At 48.4% G+C, this 16114-nt stretch overlaps 7 non-coding genes across 7 annotated transcripts; all 7 read left to right on the top strand.

Annotated features, from left to right (window-relative positions):
* The first annotated feature begins 1696 nt into the window (after window positions 1-1696).
* LOC140390636 (U1 spliceosomal RNA) lies at window positions 1697-1860 on the top strand. Its single transcript, XR_011934696.1, has one exon. It is a non-coding gene; the product is annotated as a U1 spliceosomal RNA (small nuclear RNA).
* A 1944-nt stretch (window positions 1861-3804) lies between these two features.
* On the top strand, window positions 3805-3968 carry LOC140390664 (U1 spliceosomal RNA). The gene has a single exon (XR_011934722.1). It is a non-coding gene; the product is annotated as a U1 spliceosomal RNA (small nuclear RNA).
* A 1922-nt stretch (window positions 3969-5890) lies between these two features.
* Window positions 5891-6054, top strand: LOC140390757 (U1 spliceosomal RNA). The gene has a single exon (XR_011934814.1). It is a non-coding gene; the product is annotated as a U1 spliceosomal RNA (small nuclear RNA).
* Window positions 6055-7988: 1934 nt separating this feature from the next.
* On the top strand, window positions 7989-8146 carry LOC140390878 (U1 spliceosomal RNA). The gene has a single exon (XR_011934930.1). It is a non-coding gene; the product is annotated as a U1 spliceosomal RNA (small nuclear RNA).
* Window positions 8147-10056: 1910 nt separating this feature from the next.
* Window positions 10057-10220, top strand: LOC140390635 (U1 spliceosomal RNA). The gene has a single exon (XR_011934695.1). It is a non-coding gene; the product is annotated as a U1 spliceosomal RNA (small nuclear RNA).
* Window positions 10221-12156: 1936 nt separating this feature from the next.
* LOC140390761 (U1 spliceosomal RNA) lies at window positions 12157-12320 on the top strand. Its single transcript, XR_011934818.1, has one exon. It is a non-coding gene; the product is annotated as a U1 spliceosomal RNA (small nuclear RNA).
* A 1914-nt stretch (window positions 12321-14234) lies between these two features.
* LOC140390760 (U1 spliceosomal RNA) lies at window positions 14235-14398 on the top strand. Its single transcript, XR_011934817.1, has one exon. It is a non-coding gene; the product is annotated as a U1 spliceosomal RNA (small nuclear RNA).
* Window positions 14399-16114: the final 1716 nt, after the last annotated feature.

Genomic DNA, 16114 nt, shown 5'->3' with positions numbered 1-16114 from the left:
ATGAGGGCAGTTTAGCATGGCCAGTCCACATAACCTGCACTTCTTTGCACTGTGGGAGGACACCGCAGCACCTGGAGGAAACCCACGCAGACTCCGCACAGACAGTAACCCAGCGGCGAATCGAATCTGGCACCCTGGTGCTGTGAAGCCACGGTGCTATCCACTTCTGCTACCGTGCTGCCCTGCAGTTGCTTCACAGCTCCACGATCCCAGGTCCCATTCCCGGCTCTGTGGACTCTGCACATTCTCCACGTGTCTGCGTGGCTTTCCTTCGGTTGCTCCCACAAGTCCCCAAAGGCATGCTGATAGGTAATTTGGACATTCTCAATTCTCCCGCTCTGTACCCGAACAGGCGCCGGATTGTGGCGACTAGTTGTTTTTCACAGTAACTTCATTGCAGTGTTAATGTAAGCCTACTTGTGACGATAATCATTGTTTTTATTACAATCAACATCTTTGTGACTCTCAAATCCTCCTCATCAATTTCTTTCTATCCCCGTTGCAGAAATGTTAACTCAGTGTCGGGTGTGTGTGTTGGGTGATTGTGAGTATCAAGAATGAGTGTGTGTGTGTTTTTCGTGGGGGGCTGGTGTGCTGGGTCTGTGCGTGTCAGATGGGTGTGTGCGAAAGTGGCACATGGTGCAGTGGTTAGCACTGGGACAACGGCGCTGAGAACCCGGGTTTGAATCCTGGCCCAGGGTCACTGTCCGTGTGGAGTTTGCACATTCTCGCCGTGTCTGCGTGGGTTTCACCCCCACAACCCAAAAGATGTGCAGGTTAGGTGGATTGGCCATGCTAAATTGCCCCTTAATTTAAAAAAATAACAAAATGATTGGGTGCTCTAAATTTAAAAGAAAAAAGATGGGTGCAGGAGGGTCGGGGTAGTGTGTCTGTTTAGGGGCGGCATGGTGGCGCAGTGCTTAGCACTGTTCCCTCACGGTGTCGAAGACCAGAGTTCGATCCAGGCTCCGGGTCATTGTCCATGAGGAGTTTGCACATTTTCCTCAGTGTTTGCGTGGGTCTCACCCTCACAACCCAAAGATGTACAGGCTAGGTGGGTTGGCCACATCAAATTGCCAATAAATTGGAACATAAAATGAATTGGGTACTCTAAATTTATTTTTAAACAATATAGTGTGTGAGTGTGTGGTGATGCATGTGGGATGGGGTGCGTGCGTGGGGATGGGGGTGGGGAGCATGTCCCCATGAAGATTAACCTGACCCCGCCCCCAAATAAACCTGCAAACATGCCTCTCAATAAACTGCTCATGACGCTAAAAAACCTCTCCTAGAGACAACAACCAATATCTTCGTGACTCCAAAAACCTCCTCATCAATCTTTCTATTTCTGTGTCAGAAAAGTTAATTGTTTCCTTGCTGAATAAAGATGGACAGACAAAGTTTTGAGAGAGATAGTATTCATTCCGGAAAACGGTCCATCGTTTGACTGATAGGTAGATAAGGGGCGGTTCACTTCCTTTTCAGGCCAATATGCAAATAGCATAGCGGACGTTTTAGGCAATGTGTTTCTTATAGAGAGGTATATTCGACAATTTGTCAAAATCATACAACAGAACTAGTCTAATTCGGTAGAGATAATTGTAAGTAAAGTGACAGTTTGGCCGTGTAAATGCAGTAAGTGTGAGTGAAAGATGTGATGTGTGGTGTGGACTGGGAGGGTGTACTGTTTTTAAGCATACTTACCTGGCAGGGGTGAAACCATGATCAACAAGGTGGTTCGCCCAGGACGAGGCTAGCCCATTGCACTTCGGGTGTGCTGACGCCTGCGATGTCCCCAAATGCGGGATACTCGACTGCAAAATTTGTGGTAGTGGGGGACTGCGTTCGCGCTCTCCCCTGATTGACGGAACTAAAATAGATTGATCCTTTTCTGGTCGAGCAACATGTTGGAAAGATCGCTCTAAAAACCTCTCCCGGAGCCAACAACAGGAGAGCATGGTAACACAGTGGTTAGCACAGAGCATACAGTGCAGAATGAGGCCGTTCAGCCCATCCAGTCTGCACCGTCTCACTTCAGCCCTCACTTCTATCCTATCCCCTTAACCCATTAACCTCTCCTAAACTTTTTTCGACAATGAGGGCAGTTTAGCATAGCCAGTCCACATAACCAGCACCTCTTTGCACTGTGGGAGGACACCGCAGCACCTGGAGGAAACCCACGCAGACTCCGCACAGACAGTGACCCAGCAGCGAATCGAATCTGGCACCGTGGCGCTGTGAAGCCACCGTGCTATCCACTTTTGCTACCCTGCTGCCCTGCTGTTGCTTCACAGCTCCACGATCCCAGGTCCCATTCCCGGCTCTGTGGACTCTGCACATTCTCTGCATGGCTTTCCTCCGGTTGCTCCCACAAGTCCCCAAAGGCATGCTGATAGGTAATTTGGACATTCTCAATTCTCCCGCTCTGTACCCGAACAGGCGCCGGATTTTGGCGACTAGTTGTTTTTCACAGTCACTTCATTGCAGTGTTAATGTAAGCCTACTTGTGACGATAATCATTGTTATTATTACAATCAACATTTATGTGACTCGCAAATCCTCCTCATCAATTTCTTTCTATCCCCGTTGAGGAAATGTTAACTCTGTGTCGGGTGTGTGTGTGTCAGAGGTGTGTGTGTGCGTTGGGGTGATTGTGAGTATCAAGAATGAGTGTGCGTGTGTTTTTCGTGGGGGGCTGGTGTGCTGGGTCTGTGCGTGTCAGATGGGTGTGTGCGAAAATGGCACATGGTGCAGTGGTTAGCACTGGGACAACGGCGCTGAGGACCCGGGTTTGAATCCTGGCCCAGGGTCACTGTCCGTGTGGAGTTTGCACATTCTCGCCGTGTCTGCGTGGGTTTCACCCCCACAACCCAAAGATGTGTAGGTTAGGTGGATTGGCCATGCTAAATTGCCCCTTAATTTAAAAAAATAACAAAATGATTGGGTGCTCTAAATTTAAAAGAAAAAAGATGGGTGTAGGAGTGTCGGGGTAGTGTGTCTGTTTAGGGGCGGCATGGTGGCGCAGTGCTTAGCACTGTTCCCTCACGGCGTCGAAGACTAGAGTTCGATCCAGGACCCAGGTCATTGTCCATGAGGAGTTTGCACATTTTCCTCAGTGTTTGCGTGGGTCTCACCCTCACAACCCAAAGATGTACAGGCTAGGTGGATTGGCCACATCAAATTGCCAATAAATTGGAACATAAAATGAATTGGGTACTCTAAATTTATTTTTAAACAATATAGTGTGTGAGTGTGTGGTGATGCATGTGGGATGGGGTGCGTGCGTGGGGATGGGGGTGGGGAGCATGTCCCCATGAAGATTAACCTGACCCCACCCCCAAATAAACCTACAAACATGCCTCTCAATAAACTGCTCATGACGCTAAAAAACCTCTCCTAGAGACAACAACCAATATCTTCGTGACTCCAAAAACCTCCTCATCAATCTTTCTATTGCCGTGTCAGAAAAGTTAATTGTTTCCTTGCTGAACAAAGATGGACAGACAAAGTTTTGAGAGAGAAAGTCTTCATTCCGGAAAACGGTCCATCGTTTGACTGACAGGTAGATAAGGGGCGGTTCACTTCCTTTTAAGGCCAATATGCAAATAGCATAGCGGACGTTTTAGGCAATGTGTTTCTTATAGAGAGGCATGTTCGACAATTTGTCAAAATCATACAACAGAACTAGTCTAATTCGGTAGAGATAATTGTAAGTAAAGTGACAGTTTGGCCGTGTAAATGCAGTAAGTGTGAGTGAAAGATGTGATGTGTGGTGTGGACTGGGAGGGTGTACTGTTTTTAAGCATACTTACCTGGCAGGGGTGAAACCATGATCAAAAAAGTGGTTCGCCCAGGACGAGGCTAGCCCATTGCACTTCGGGTGTGCTGACGCCTGCGATGTCCCCAAATGCGGGATACTCGACTGCAAAATTTGTGGTAGTGGGGGACTGCGTTCGCGCTCTCCCCTGATTTACGAAACAAAAATAGATTGATCCTTTTCAGATCGAGCAACCTGTTGGAAGCATCGCCCTAAAAACCTCTCCAGGAGCCAACAACAGGGTAGCATGGTAACACAGTGGTTAGCATAGAACATGCAGTTCAGAATGAGGCCGTTCAGCCCATCCAGTCTGCACCGACCCACTTCAGCCCTCACTTCTATCCTATCCCATTAACCTCTCCTAAACTTTTTTCGACAATGAGGGCAGTTTAGCATGGCCAGTCCACATAACCTGCACTTCTTTGCACTGTGGGAGGACACCGCAGCACCTGGAGGAAACCCACGCAGACTCCGCACAGACAGTGACCCAGCGGCGAATCGAATCTGGCACCCTGGTGCTGTGAAGCCACGGTGCTATCCACTTCTGCTACCGTGCTGCCCTGCAGTTGCTTCACAGCTCCACGATCCCAGGTCCCATTCCCAGCTCTGTGGACTCTGCACATTTTCCACGTGTCTGCGTGGCTTTCCTCCGGTTGCTCCCACAAGTCCCCAAAGGCATGCTGATAGGTAAATTGGACATTCTCAATTCTCCCGCTCTGTACCCGAACAGGCGCCGGATTGTGGCGACTAGTTGTTTTTCACAGTAACTTCATTGCAGTGTTAATGTAAGCCTACTTGTGACGATAATCATTGTTATTATTACAATCAACATCTTTGTGACTCTCAAATCCTCCTCCTCAATTTCTTTCTATCCCCGTTGCAGAAATGTTAACTCAGTGTCGGGTGTGTGTGTTGGGTGATTGTGAGTATCAAGAATGAGTGTGTGTGTGTTTTTCGTGGGGGGCTGGTGTGCTGGGTCTGTGCGTGTCAGATGGGTGTGTGCGAAAGTGGCACATGGTGCAGTGGTTAGCACTGGGACAACGGCGCTGAGAACCCGGGTTTGAATCCTGGCCCAGGGTCACTGTCCGTGTGGAGTTTGCACATTCTCGCCGTGTCTGCGTGGGTTTCACCCCCACAACCCAAAGATGTGCAGGTTAGGTGGATTGGCCATGCTAAATTGCCCCTTAATTTAAAAAAATAACAAAATGATTGGGTGCTCTAAATTTAAAAGAAAAAAGATGGGTGCAGGAGGGTCGGGGTAGTGTGTCTGTTTAGGGGCGGCATGGTGGCGCAGTGCTTAGCACTGTTCCCTCACGGCGTCGAAGACCAGAGTTCGATCCAGGCCCCGGGCCATTGTCCATGAGGAGTTTGCACATTTTCCTCAGTGTTTGCGTGGGTCTCACCCTCACAACCCAAAGATGTACAGGCTAGGTGGATTGGCCACATCAAATTGCCAATAAATTGGAACATAAAACGAAGTGGGTACTCTAAATTTATTTTTAAACAATATAGTGTGTGAGTGTGTGGTGATGCATGTGGGATGGGGTGCGTGCGTGGGGATGGGGGTGGGGAGCATGTCCCCATGAAGATTAACCTGACCCCACCCCCAAATAAACCTGCAAACATGCCTCTCAATAAACTGCCCATGACGCTAAAAAACCTCTCCTAGAGCCAACAACCAATATCTTCGTGACTCCAAAAACCTCCTCATCAATCTTTCTATTTCCGTGTCAGAAAAGTTAATTGTTTCCTTGCTGAACAAAGATGGACAGACAAAGTTTTGAGAGAGAAAGTCTTCATTCCGGAAAACGGTCCATCGTTTGACTGACAGGTAGATAAGGGGCGGTTCACTTCCTTTTAAGGCCAATATGCAAATAGCATAGCGGACGTTTTAGGCAATGTGTTTCTTATAGAGAGGTATATTCGACAATTTGTCAAAATCATACAACAGAACTAGTCTAATTCGGTAGAGATAATTGTAAGTAAAGTGACAGTTTGGCCGTGTAAATGCAGTAAGTGTGAGTGAAAGATGTGATGTGTGGTGTGGACTGGGAGGGTGTACTGTTTTTAAGCATACTTACCTGGCAGGGGTGAAACCATGATCAACAAGGTGGTTCGCCCAGGACGAGGCTAGCCCATTATACTTCGGGTGTGCTGACGCCTGCGATGTCCCCAAATGCGGGATACTCGACTGCAAAATTTGTGGTAGTGGGGGACTGCGTTCGCGCTCTCCCCTGATTTACGGAACTAAAATAGATTGATCCTTTTCTGGTCGAGCAACGTTGGAAAGATCGCTCTAAAAACCTCTCCCGGAGCCAACAACAGGAGAGCATGGTAACACAGTGGTTAGCACAGAACATACAGTGCAGAATGAGGCCGTTCAGCCCATCCAGTCTGCACCGTCTCACTTCAGCACTCACTTCTATCCTATCCCCTTAACCCATTAACCTCTCCTAAACTTTTTTCGACAATGAGGGCAGTTTAGCATAGCCAGTCCACATAACCAGCACCTCTTTGCACTGTGGGAGGACACCGCAGCACCTGGAGGAAACCCACGCAGACTCCGCACAGACAGTGACCCAGCAGCGAATCGAATCTGGCACCGTGGCGCTGTGAAGCCACCGTGCTATCCACTTCTGCTACCCTGCTGCCCTGCTGTTGCTTCACAGCTCCACGATCCCAGGTCCCATTCCCGGCTCTGTGGACTCTGCACATTCTCTGCGTGGCTTTCCTCCGGTTGCTCCCACAAGTCCCCAAAGGCATGCTGATAGGTAATTTGGACATTCTCAATTCTCCCGCTCTGTACCCGAACAGGCGCCGGATTTTGGCGACTAGTTGTTTTTCACAGTCACTTCATTGCAGTGTTAATGTAAGCCTACTTGTGACGATAATCATTGTTATTATTACAATCAACATTTATGTGACTCGCAAATCCTCCTCATCAATTTCTTTCTATCCCCGTTGAGGAAATGTTAACTCTGTGTCGGGTGTGTGTGTGTCAGAGGTGTGTGTGTGCGTTGGGGTGATTGTGAGTATCAAGAATGAGTGTGCGTGTGTTTTTCGTGGGGGGCTGGTGTGCTGGGTCTGTGCGTGTCAGATGGGTGTGTGCGAAAATGGCACATGGTGCAGTGGTTAGCACTGGGACAACGGCGCTGAGGACCCGGGTTTGAATCCTGGCCCAGGGTCACTGTCCGTGTGGAGTTTGCACATTCTCGCCGTGTCTGCGTGGGTTTCACCCCCACAACCCAAAGATGTGCAGGTTAGGTGGATTGGCCATGCTAAATTGCCCCTTAATTTAAAAAAATAACAAAATGATTGGGTGCTCTAAATTTAAAAGAAAAAAGATGGGTGTAGGAGTGTCGGGGTAGTGTGTCTGTTTAGGGGCGGCATGGTGGCGCAGTGCTTAGCACTGTTCCCTCACGGCGTCGAAGACTAGAGTTCGATCCAGGACCCAGGTCATTGTCCATGAGGAGTTTGCACATTTTCCTCAGTGTTTGCGTGGGTCTCACCCTCACAACCCAAAGATGTACAGGCTAGGTGGATTGGCCACATCAAATTGCCAATAAATTGGAACATAAAATGAATTGGGTACTCTAAATTTATTTTTAAACAATATAGTGTGTGGTGATGCATGTGGGATGGGGTGCGTGCGTGGGGATGGGGGTGGGGAGCATGTCCCCATGAAGATTAACCTGACCCCACCCCCAAATAAACCTGCAAACATGCCTCTCAATAAACTGCCCATGACGCTAAAAAACCTCTCCTAGAGACAACAACCAATATCTTCGTGACTCCAAAAACCTCCTCATCAATCTTTCTATTTCCGTGTCAGAAAAGTTAATTGTTTCCTTGCTGAACAAAGATGGACAGACAAAGTTTTGAGAGAGAAAGTCTTCATTCCGGAAAACGGTCCATCGTTTGACTGACAGGTAGATAAGGGGCTGTTCACTTCCTTTTAAGGCCAATATGCAAATAGCATAGCGGACGTTTTAAGCAATGTGTTTCTTATGGAGAGGTATGTTCGACAATTTGTCAAAATCATACAACAGAACTAGTCTAATTCGGTAGAGATAATTGTAAGTAAAGTGACAGTTTGGCCGTGTAAATGCAGTAAGTGTGAGTGAAAGATGTGATGTGTGGTGTGGACTGGGAGGGTGTACTGTTTTTAAACATACTTACCTGGTGAAACCATGATCAAAAAGGTGGTTCGCCCAGGACGAGGCTAGCCCATTGCACTTCGGGTGTGCTGACGCCTGCGATGTCCCCAAATGCGGGATACTCGACTGCAAAATTTGTGGTAGTGGGGGACTGCGTTCGCGCTCTCCCCTGATTTACGAAACAAAAATGGATTGATCTTTTTCAGATCGGAAGCATCGCCCTAAAAACCTCTCCAGGAGCCAACAACAGGGTAGCATGGTAACACAGTGGTTAGCATAGAACATGCAGTTCAGAATGAGGCCGTTCAGCCCATCCAGTCTGCACCGACCCACTTCAGCCCTCACTTCTATCCTATCCCATTAACCTCTCCTAAACTTTTTTCGACAATGAGGGCAGTTTAGCATAGCCAGTCCACATAACCTGCACTTCTTTGCACTGTGGGAGGACACCGCAGCACCTGGAGGAAACCCACGCAGACTCCGCACAGACAGTGACCCAGCGTCGAATCGAATCTGGCGCCCTGGTGCTGTGAAGCCACGGTGCTATCCACTTCTGCTACCGTGCTGCCCTGCAGTTGCTTCACAGCTCCACGATCCCAGGTCCCATTCCCGGCTCTGTGGACTCTGCACATTCTCCACGTGTCTGCGTGGCTTTCCTCCGGTTGCTCCCACAAGTCCCCAAAGGCATGCTGATAGGTAATTTGGACATTCTCAATTCTCCCGCTCTGTACCCGAACAGGCGCCGGATTGTGGCGACTAGTTGTTTTTCACAGTAACTACATTGCAGTGTTAATGTAAGCCTACTTGTGACGATAATCATTGTTTTTATTACAACCAACATCTTTGTGACTCTCAAATCCTCCTCATCAATTTCTTTCTATCCCCGTTGCAGAAATGTTAACTCAGTGTCGGGTGTGTGTGTTGGGTGATTGTGAGTATCAAGAATGAGTGTGTGTGTGTTTTTCGTGGGGGGCTGGTGTGCTGGGTCTGTGCGTGTCAGATCGGTGTGTGCGAAAGTGGCACATGGTGCAGTGGTTAGCACTGGGACAACGGCGCTGAGGACCCGGGTTTGAAACCTGGCCCAGGGTCACTGTCCGTGTGGAGTTTGCACATTCTCGCCGTGTCTGCGTGGGTTTCACCCCCACAACCCAAAGATGTGCAGGTTAGGTGGATTGGCCATGCTAAATTGCCCCTTAATTTAAAAAAATAACAAAATGATTGGGTGCTCTAAATTTAAAAGTAAAAAGATGGGTGCAGGAGGGTCGGGGTAGTGTGTCTGTTTAGGGGCGGCATGGTGGCGCAGTGCTTAGCACTGTTCCCTCACGGCGTCGAAGACCAGAGTTCGATCCAGGCCCCGGGTCATTGTCCATGAGGAGTTTGCACATTTCCCTCAGTGTTTGCGTGGGTCTCACCCTCACAACCCAAAGATGTACAGGCTAGGTGGATTGGCCACATCAAATTGCCAATAAATTGGAACATAAAATGAATTGGGTACTCTAAATTTATTTTTAAACAATATAGTGTGTGAGTGTGTGGTGATGCATGTGGGATGGGGTGCATGCGTGGGGATGGGGGTGGGCAGCATGTCCCCATGAAGATTAACCCGACCCCGCCCCCAAATAAACCTGCAAACATGCCTCTCAATAAACTGCTCATGACGCTAAAAAACCTCTCCTAGAGACAACAACCAATATCTTCGTGACTCCAAAAACCTCCTCATCAATCTTTCTATTTCGGTGTCAGAAAAGTTAATTGTTTCCTTGCTGAATAAAGATGGACAGACAAAGTTTTGAGAGAGATAGTCTTCATTCCGGAAAACGGTCCATCGTTTGACTGATAGGTCGATAAGGGGCGGTTCACTTCCTTTTCAGGCCAATATGCAAATAGCATAGCGGACGTTTTAGGCAATGTGTTTCTTATAGAGAGGTATATTCGACAATTTGTCAAAATCATACAACAGAACTAGTCTAATTCGGTAGAGATAATTGTAAGTAAAGTGACAGTTTGGCCGTGTAAATGCAGTAAGTGTGAGTGAAAGATGTGATGTGTGGTGTGGACTGGGAGGGTGTACTGTTTTTAAGCATACTTACCTGGCAGGGGTGAAACCATGATCAACAAGGTGGTTCGCCCAGGACGAGGCTAGCCCATTGCACTTCGGGTGTGCTGACGCCTGCGATGTCCCCAAATGCGGGATACTCGACTGCAAAATTTGTGGTAGTGGGGGACTGCGTTCGCGCTCTCCCCTGATTTACGGAACTAAAATAGATTGATCCTTTTCTGGTCGAGCAACATGTTGGAAAGATCGCTCTAAAAACCTCTCCCGGAGCCAACAACAGGAGAGCATGGTAACACAGTGGTTAGCACAGAGCATACAGTGCAGAATGAGGCCGTTCAGCCCATCCAGTCTGCACCGTCTCACTTCAGCCCTCACTTCTATCCTATCCCCTTAACCCATTAACCTCTCCTAAACTTTTTTCGACAATGAGGGCAGTTTAGCATAGCCAGTCCACATAACCAGCACCTCTTTGCACTGTGGGAGGACACCGCAGCACCTGGAGGAAACCCACGCAGACTCCGCACAGACAGTGACCCAGCAGCGAATCGAATCTGGCACCGTGGCGCTGTGAAGCCACCGTGCTATCCACTTCTGCTACCCTGCTGCCCTGCTGTTGCTTCACAGCTCCACGATCCCAGGTCCCATTCCCGGCTCTGTGGACTCTGCACATTCTCTGCGTGGCTTTCCTCCGGTTGCTCCCACAAGTCCCCAAAGGCATGCTGATAGGTAATTTGGACATTCTCAATTCTCCCGCTCTGTACCCGAACAGGCGCCGGATTTTGGCGACTAGTTGTTTTTCACAGTCACTTCATTGCAGTGTTAATGTAAGCCTACTTGTGACGATAATCATTGTTATTATTACAATCAACATTTATGTGACTCGCAAATCCTCCTCATCAATTTCTTTCTATCCCCGTTGAGGAAATGTTAACTCTGTGTCGGGTGTGTGTGTGTCAGAGGTGTGTGTGTGCGTTGGGGTGATTGTGAGTATCAAGAATGAGTGTGCGTGTGTTTTTCGTGGGGGGCTGGTGTGCTGGGTCTGTGCGTGTCAGATGGGTGTGTGCGAAAATGGCACATGGTGCAGTGGTTAGCACTGGGACAACGGCGCTGAGGACCCGGGTTTGAATCCTGGCCCAGGGTCACTGTCCGTGTGGAGTTTGCACATTCTCGCCGTGTCTGCGTGGGTTTCACCCCCACAACCCAAAGATGTGCAGGTTAGGTGGATTGGCCATGCTAAATTGCCCCTTAATTTAAAAAAATAACAAAATGATTGGGTGCTCTAAATTTAAAAGAAAAAAGATGGGTGTAGGAGTGTCGGGGTAGTGTGTCTGTTTAGGGGCGGCATGGTGGCGCAGTGCTTAGCACTGTTCCCTCACGGCGTCGAAGACTAGAGTTCGATCCAGGACCCAGGTCATTGTCCATGAGGAGTTTGCACATTTTCCTCAGTGTTTGCGTGGGTCTCACCCTCACAACCCAAAGATGTACAGGCTAGGTGGATTGGCCACATCAAATTGCCAATAAATTGGAACATAAAACGAAGTGGGTACTCTAAATTTATTTTTAAACAATATAGTGTGTGAGTGTGTGGTGATGCATGTGGGATGGGGTGCGTGCGTGGGGATGGGGGTGGGGAGCATGTCCCCATGAAGATTAACCTGACCCCACCCCCAAATAAACCTGCAAACATGCCTCTCAATAAACTGCCCATGACGCTAAAAAACCTCTCCTAGAGCCAACAACCAATATCTTCGTGACTCCAAAAACCTCCTCATCAATCTTTCTATTTCCGTGTCAGAAAAGTTAATTGTTTCCTTGCTGAACAAAGATGGACAGACAAAGTTTTGAGAGAGAAAGTCTTCATTCCGGAAAACGGTCCATCGTTTGACTGACAGGTAGATAAGGGGCGGTTCACTTCCTTTTAAGGCAAATAGCATAGCGGACGTTTTAGGCAATGTGTTTCTTATAGAGAGGTATGTTCGACAATTTGTCAAAATCATACAACAGAACTAGTCTAATTCGGTAGAGATAATTGTAAGTAAAGTGACAGTTTGGCCGTGTAAATGCAGTAAGTGTGAGTGAAAGATGTGATGTGTGGTGTGGACTGGGAGGGTGTACTGTTTTTAAGCATACTTACCTGGCAGGGGTGAAACCATGATCAAAAAGGTGGTTCGCCCAGGACGAGGCTAGCCCATTGCACTTCGGGTGTGCTGACGCCTGCGATGTCCCCAAATGCGGGATGCTCGACTGCAAAATGTGTGGTAGTGGGGGACTGCGTTCGCGCTCTCCCCTGATTTATGAAACAAAAATAGATTGATCCTTTTCACATCGATCAACCTGTTGGAAGCATCGCCCTAAAAACCTCTCCAGGAGCCAACAACAGGGTAGCATGGTAACACAGTGGTTAGCATAGAACATGCAGTTCAGAATGAGGCCGTTCAGCCCATCCAGTCTGCACCGACCCACTTCAGCCCTCACTTCTATCCTATCCCATTAACCTCTCCTAAACTTTTTTCGACAATGAGGGCAGTTTAGCATGGCCAGTCCACATAACCTGCACTTCTTTGCACTGTGGGAGGACACCGCAGCACCTGGAGGAAACCCACGCAGACTCCGCACAGACAGTGACCCAGCGGCGAATCGAATCTGGCGCCCTGGTGCTGTGAAGCCACGGTGCTATCCACTTCTGCTACCGTGCTGCCCTGCAGTTGCTTCACAGCTCCACGATCCCAGGTCCCATTCCCGGCTCTGTGGACTCTGCACATTCTCCACGTGTCTGCGTGGCTTTCCTCCGGTTGCTCCCACAAGTCCCCAAAGGCATGCTGATAGGTAATTTGGACATTCTCAATTCTCCCGCTCTGTACCCGAACAGGCGCCGGATTGTGGCGACTAGTTGTTTTTCACAGTAACTACATTGCAGTGTTAATGTAAGCCTACTTGTGACGATAATCATTGTTTTTATTACAATCAACATCTTTGTGACTCTCAAATCCTCCTCATCAATTTCTTTCTATCCCCGTTGCAGAAATGTTAACTCAGTGTCGGGTGTGTGTGTTGGGTGATTGTGAGTATCAAGAATGAGTGTGTGTGTGTTTTTCGTGGGGGGCTGGTGTGCTGGGGCTGTGCGTGTCAGATCGGTGTGTGCGAAAGTGGCACATGGTGCAGTGGTTAGCACTGGGACAACGGCGCTGAGGACCCGGGTTTGAAACCTGGCCCAGGGTCACTGTCCGTGTGGAGTTTGCACATTCTCGCCGTGTCTGCGTGGGTTTCACCCCCACAACCCAAAGATGTGCAGGTTAGGTGGATTGGCCATGCTAAATTGCCCCTTAATTTAAAAAAATAACAAAATGATTGGGTGCTCTAAATTTAAAAGAAAAAAGATGGGTGTAGGAGTGTCAGGGTAGTGTGTCTGTTTAGGGGCGGCATGGTGGCGCAGTGCTTAGCACTGTTCCCTCACGGCGTCGAAGACTAGAGTTCGATCCAGGACCCAGGTCATTGTCCATGAGGAGTTTGCACATTTTCCTCAGTGTTTGCGTGGGTCTCACCCTCACAACCCAAAGATGTACAGGCTAGGTGGATTGGCCACATCAAATTGCCAATAAATTGGAACATAAAACGAAGTGGGTACTCTAAATTTATTTTTAAACAATATAGTGTGTGAGTGTGTGGTGATGCATGTGGGATGGGGTGCGTGCGTGGGGATGGGGGTGGGGAGCATGTCCCCATGAAGATTAACCTGACCCCACCCCCAAATAAACCTGCAAACATGCCTCTCAATAAACTGCCCATGACGCTAAAAAACCTCTCCTAGAGCCAACAACCAATATCTTCGTGACTCCAAAAACCTCCTCATCAATCTTTCTATTTCCGTGTCAGAAAAGTTAATTGTTTCCTTGCTGAACAAAGATGGACAGACAAAGTTTTGAGAGAGAAAGTCTTCATTCCGGAAAACGGTCCATCGTTTGACTGACAGGTAGATAAGGGGCGGTTCACTTCCTTTTAAGGCAAATAGCATAGCGGACGTTTTAGGCAATGTGTTTCTTATAGAGAGGTATGTTCGACAATTTGTCAAAATCATACAACAGAACTAGTCTAATTCGGTAGAGATAATTGTAAGTAAAGTGACAGTTTGGCCGTGTAAATGCAGTAAGTGTGAGTGAAAGATGTGATGTGTGGTGTGGACTGGGAGGGTGTACTGTTTTTAAGCATACTTACCTGGCAGGGGTGAAACCATGATCAAAAAGGTGGTTCGCCCAGGACGAGGCTAGCCCATTGCACTTCGGGTGTGCTGACGCCTGCGATGTCCCCAAATGCGGGATGCTCGACTGCAAAATGTGTGGTAGTGGGGGACTGCGTTCGCGCTCTCCCCTGATTTATGAAACAAAAATAGATTGATCCTTTTCACATCGATCAACCTGTTGGAAGCATCGCCCTAAAAACCTCTCCAGGAGCCAACAACAGGGTAGCATGGTAACACAGTGGTTAGCATAGAACATGCAGTTCAGAATGAGGCCGTTCAGCCCATCCAGTCTGCACCGACCCACTTCAGCCCTCACTTCTATCCTATCCCATTAACCTCTCCTAAACTTTTTTCGACAATGAGGGCAGTTTAGCATGGCCAGTCCACATAACCTGCACTTCTTTGCACTGTGGGAGGACACCGCAGCACCTGGAGGAAACCCACGCAGACTCCGCACAGACAGTGACCCAGCGGCGAATCGAATCTGGCGCCCTGGTGCTGTGAAGCCACGGTGCTATCCACTTCTGCTACCGTGCTGCCCTGCAGTTGCTTCACAGCTCCACGATCCCAGGTCCCATTCCCGGCTCTGTGGACTCTGCACATTCTCCACGTGTCTGCGTGGCTTTCCTCCGGTTGCTCCCACAAGTCCCCAAAGGCATGCTGATAGGTAATTTGGACATTCTCAATTCTCCCGCTCTGTACCCGAACAGGCGCCGGATTGTGGCGACTAGTTGTTTTTCACAGTAACTACATTGCAGTGTTAATGTAAGCCTACTTGTGACGATAATCATTGTTTTTATTACAATCAACATCTTTGTGACTCTCAAATCCTCCTCATCAATTTCTTTCTATCCCCGTTGCAGAAATGTTAACTCAGTGTCGGGTGTGTGTGTTGGGTGATTGTGAGTATCAAGAATGAGTGTGTGTGTGTTTTTCGTGGGGGGCTGGTGTGCTGGGTCTGTGCGTGTCAGATCGGTGTGTGCGAAAGTGGCACATGGTGCAGTGGTTAGCACTGGGACAACGGCGCTGAGGACCCGGGTTTGAAACCTGGCCCAGGGTCACTGTCCGTGTGGAGTTTGCACATTCTCGCCGTGTCTGCGTGGGTTTCACCCCCACAACCCAAAGATGTGCAGGTTAGGTGGATTGGCCATGCTAAATTGCCCCTTAATTTAAAAAAATAACAAAATGATTGGGTGCTCTAAATTTAAAAGAAAAAAGATGGGTGCAGGAGGGTCGGGGTAGTGTGTCTGTTTAGGGGCGGCATGGTGGCGCAGTGCTTAGCACTGTTCCCTCACGGCGTCGAAGACCAGAGTTCGATCCAGGCCCCGGGTCATTGTCCATGAGGAGTTTGCACATTTCCCTCAGTGTTTGCGTGGGTCTCACCCTCACAACCCAAAGATGTACAGGCTAGGTGGATTGGCCACATCAAATTGCCAATAAATTGGAACATAAAATGAATTGGGTACTCTAAATTTATTTTTAAACAATATAGTGTGTGAGTGTGTGGTGATGCATGTGGGATGGGGTGCGTGCGTGGGGATGGGGGTGGGGAGCATGTCCCCATGAAGATTAACCTGACCCCGCCCCCAAATAAACCTGCAAACATGCCTCTCAATAAACTGCTCATGACGCTAAAAAACCTCTCCTAGAGACAACAACCAATATCTTCGTGACTCCAAAAACCTCCTCATCAATCTTTCTATTTCGGTGTCAGAAAAGTTAATTGTTTCCTTGCTGAATAAAGATGGACAGACAAAGTTTTGAGAGAGATAGTCTTCATTCCGGAAAACGGTCCATCGTTTGACTGATAGGTCGATAAGGGGCGGTTCACTTCCTTTTCAGGCCAA

This window comes from Scyliorhinus torazame, chromosome 14 (assembly GCF_047496885.1).
Source record: "Scyliorhinus torazame isolate Kashiwa2021f chromosome 14, sScyTor2.1, whole genome shotgun sequence".
In the NCBI taxonomy this organism is placed as follows: Eukaryota; Metazoa; Chordata; class Chondrichthyes; order Carcharhiniformes; family Scyliorhinidae; genus Scyliorhinus; species Scyliorhinus torazame.
The sequence above is the reverse complement of the archived record's forward strand: the minus strand, read 5'-3'. Positions and strand labels throughout refer to the sequence as shown.